Genomic DNA, 4,772 nt, shown 5'->3' on the forward strand with positions numbered 1-4,772 from the left:
GACACACACAATCTGTTAGCATTGTGCTAATGAATGTTAAAGGTCTACTACAGGTCTGTATTGCTGCTGGTAGGACTGGAGGTCGTATTCATGTTCCGGGGCCTCAAATGGCCGCGTTCCCTTTCTTTCTGTCGGACGTCTAAAGGCTGCAGTTTTTTTTGTCCGCTCATCGATTTTTGATTTAAAGTTGTTAAAAGACGATTAGAGAAGTTCCAGCGAGTGTAAACACCGGCTGACAGCGACGGTTCTCTGAAGGGGCCAGAAAAAAAGCTGCTGAGGACTTTAAAAAGATCTGAAAACAGCAGGAAAGGAAATGAAGTTTATCTTCACTGTCGTTAATTTAAGGCCAAAAAAACACTGTTTTTTCCCAAAATTCCGATTTTTTTCCCGACTTTCCAACACTTCCTGGTCCACAGGTCATACGTGACGCGACAGCAGGTGTGTGAACGATCCCAAATGACACGAATAACGCTGGTGGGAAGCTAACGGCGCCATCAGATTAGGTTCCTATTGACATTTGCGAGCGTTCTTGAGCTACGTGTGTCATCGCCATGGAAACGCGAAGGCCCAACACGACATTATCGGTTTGACAACAACGACTTTTACATTTTCTTTACCTCCGTGTCGCCGTACGACGGTACCGTGACGTTTGGAAAGGTGAACGTTGGTATTTACGATGTTGTGTTTTCTGTTGCGTCATGACTAAATGTCACGCGTGTTCCCGTTTGTTTGCTCACGCTTCTGTGTTTTAAATGTCATCATATCATTCCTCCATCTCTGAATTCCCATCGCTTGCGTTGCCAAGGCAACAATGTCGACCAACTGGGAAGTCTCTGAAAGCTGCTGATGAATATTTAAATCAGGACAGACGGAAGTTTCTCTGATCTGACTTTAGGTTTCTCCGAATTCCTGCCGCCGCCGGAGGTGTTTCGCCTTTCCTCAAATGAATCTTTAATGCTTGAAACACTTTAAATTAATAAGTATTGAACGCTGAAGTCATTACTGATCGGCTCCCGGAAAAGTTTTTACCGCCGGCTGCATCTCAAAGAAAAGAGGCTGTTTTTCTTATGTTTAGTGAGAGTTTTCTGTCAGGAAATGGGAGGTTTGGGGTTCTTTATCTCCTCCACCTGGTTTTTAGCAACGTGACGTCGGCTTACAGAAATCTCATCTGGATCTGGACCGAACCCCTTCGGACCCCACTTGGACCCCCCCTCGGAACCCCCCTCGGCAATATGTTTGGTGCGTCAAAAAAATTCCTGAATGTTTTTCCTTTGTTTCGATCTGAAATGAGTCGGTTCTGTTTTCACCACGAATATCAACCAGATAGAGAACCAACCAACCAACCAACCAATCAACCAACCAACCAATCAACCAACCAACCAATCAACCAACCAACCAATCAACCAACCAACCAACCAACCGATCAACCAACCAACCAATCAACCAACCAACCAACCAATCAACCAACCAACCAACCAACCAACCAACCAATCAACCAACCAACCAACCAATCAACCAACCAACCAACCAACTGATCAACCAACCAACCAACCAACCAATCAACCAACCGATAATCAACCAACCAATCAACCAACCAACCAACCAATCAACCAACCGATAATCAATCAACCAATCAACCAACCGATAATCAACCAACCAATCAACCAACCAACCAACCAATCAACCAACCGATAATCAACCAATCTACCAACGAATCAACCAATCAACCAACCAATCAACCAATCAACCAACCAACCAAACAATCAACCAAACAATCAACCAACCAACCAACCAACCAAATAATCAACAAACCAAACAATAATCAACCAACCAAATAGCCTTTGAACCATATATATGTATATATATATATATATATATATATATATATATATATATATATATATATATATATATATATATATATATATATACATGGTATATACACACATATATATACTGTATAACAGTTCATACACTGGAACGAACCCCCCAATTACCTCTCCGCCGCCCCCTTTACCCCAGTTCTGCCCCCCAGCACCAGGATGAAATATTAAGAAGCAGGACGACACGCTAACCCACATAGCGATGCTAACCGCTACCCTCTGAGCAGCAGAAGAACACAAAGGACACACACACACACACACACACACACACACACACACACACACACACACACACACTGCAGCCGTTCCTTATCGGTCGTGTCCATCGATCACCCTTCCTATCACACGCTGATCACCCCGACACGCTCTGAATACCTGCCGATCAATAATCAATTCTTCAGATCTCCTCCTGATCGACGTCGTCGGTCCTTCCTGTCGGCTCGGGGACAATTAGCATATTCAAATTATGATCAGAATTATCAGAAACATTCGTTGGAAAAGCGAGAGGAAGAGGAGGTGGGTGGGGTGGGGGTGGGGGTTTGGGATGGGGGGGTAACGGCGGTGGCAAATAGGACCTGAAGCCTCGCAAACAGGAAGTCTCTCCTGGAGAATGGAGTTGTCACTTCCTGTTAGACCAGCCGGGGCGCCGTCGTCCAGCGGGAACGTCCTGTCGCTTCTGTGATGCTGAGGGGAGGCTGGTCGTCATGGCGACAGCCGGGTTCGTCCTCGACACCACAAAGGCCCCCCTGTCCCCCCTCCTCCCCGGTCCCACAAGAACCGGTGATCAGACGACCTTCACATGACCTCTTGGTATCTTAGCTGTTTCCTGAAGGCTTCTTCCTGTTTTTCCATATATGGTCAAAGCTTCCTGTTTGGGGTTCAGCCGAGGTGACCCCAGGATGGAACGACAACCAACCAGACAGACGCTGATGCAAACCGAGAGGAGACGAATCTGTTCTACCCTTGACTTCAGTCCAGTTGGAGATCCACCTGGATCACCTGTCTGGGTTCTGGCCAGGGTTTCCTCCTCAATGAGGGACGTTCTCCTGTCTCTTATTGATGCTCTGGAGGTTCTGTTGGGTTTGTCTGTCTGTTAAAGCGCTTTGAAATGTCTGCTGGTGAGATTAAGCAATATACAAATAAAGGTTGGTTAATTGATTGATTGATTGATTGATTGATTGATTGATTGATTGATTGATTGATTGATTGGATTTATTTGGCTCTATTTGAATCATCTGAATAATTTTCATCTGTTTGGACCAGTGTGGTTCTGCTTTGCGACCCCGTTAGAACCCGTTAGAACCCAGTTGTTTTGCTCCAGGCTGATTCTTAAAACGATTAGTTATAAGAGTTAGAAAGTTTATTTAAAACGGTTTTAGTTCAAACATTTAGTTAAAAGGTTTTTAGTTTAAAGTTTGAGTTAAAAATTAAAATGTTTTTAGTTAAAATTTAGTTAAAAAATGTTTGTTAAAATGTTTAGTTTAAAAGTTCAGTCCAAATTCTTAAAAAGTTCTCAGACTGGGTCATGACATTGTGTAATTTTGTTTTTTATCAGTTTTAAATGATTTATTTTATTACTTCATGCTTGTGTTCTCCGTCAGGTGAACCCCGTTTCACCTGCAGACGTCTGAATCGCTGCTTCAAAAACCAGGGATGAAATTGCCCAATTTTTAAACGTTTTTTTGCAACGTTGGAGAAAATATTTCCTGTTGCCTGGCGTTTCCCAGGAGTCTTTGCGTTTCCTGTTAGACGACGGTTTCTGTCGGATGTAATGGCGCGCTAACGGATGGACTAAATCCAGGTCCAGGTGATCTTGTGACTGAACGTTGAGGGGCTCCAGAAACACCTGCGACTGATCCGTCTGGACGGTAGAACCGCCGTCTGACACCCACTGAACCCACACAAAGTCATCCCGGCCAGCGGGGGGCGCTGTTTGTTTCCAGGCAACCAGAATGCAAACCAGAAACCGAACAACAGACGTCGGGGCAAACAGTAATCCTTATAGAGTTTGACCAGAACAGGAACATTTAGACAAACCAGCCCCCCCGACCCCCCGACCCCCCGACCCCCACCAGATCAACACCCCCCTTTCATCACAGACCAAATGGATTCCATTAATTTACTGAACACTTAGTTTTGCTTTTATACTCATAAAACCTGATTGGAGGCGTCGCTAAAACCACTCAGTCGTCTGCGTAACGAAGAAACCAAGAAGGGAAGCTTTAAGAAGAATTAAAGAAATAAGAAGAATTTAAAAAAATAAGAAGAATTTTAAAAAAATAAGAAGAATTTTAAAAAATGAAGAATAAAAAAACTGAAGAATAAAAAAACTGAAATAACTGAAATAAATACATAAAAATAAATAAAACTTAAATAAACAAAAGCTGAATTAATTTATGAAGAGTAAAAAACTGAAATATTCCTGTTTTAATGCAGGTTCAATAATTTATTTCTTTAAATTTGGTTTTAATGCAAATTTAATTATTTATTTCTTTAAAAATCAGGTTTTATTTTTCACGCCGATCAAATATCGGATATTGACAAAACTCTTGAAACCAATCAGGATCGATCCCCCCCCCCCAAGGCTACCATTGGGGAGGTTTGGAGTAAACATATTGATTAATCCCCCTATTATTGCGCCTTTAAATGCCCCGCAGCGGGGGGGTGGGGGTATGGGGGTGAGAGGGAGAGTGAATCAGAAGAAGTGAAAAGAGAAGAAGACAAATGGATGAAAGAGATGGACAAAAAGGGGGGGGGGCAGTTTGGGGGTGGAGTAATTCAGAGAATGCGAGGCACTGCCCCCCTCCCTCCCTGTCTCCTCCCCCCTCCCTCCCTGTCTCCTCCCCCCGGGTGGAAACTCATCCTTCAGGCGGAGCGGCGGACATTCGT

Source organism: Antennarius striatus, chromosome 5 (assembly GCF_040054535.1).
Source record: "Antennarius striatus isolate MH-2024 chromosome 5, ASM4005453v1, whole genome shotgun sequence".
Classification (NCBI taxonomy): Eukaryota; Metazoa; Chordata; class Actinopteri; order Lophiiformes; family Antennariidae; genus Antennarius; species Antennarius striatus.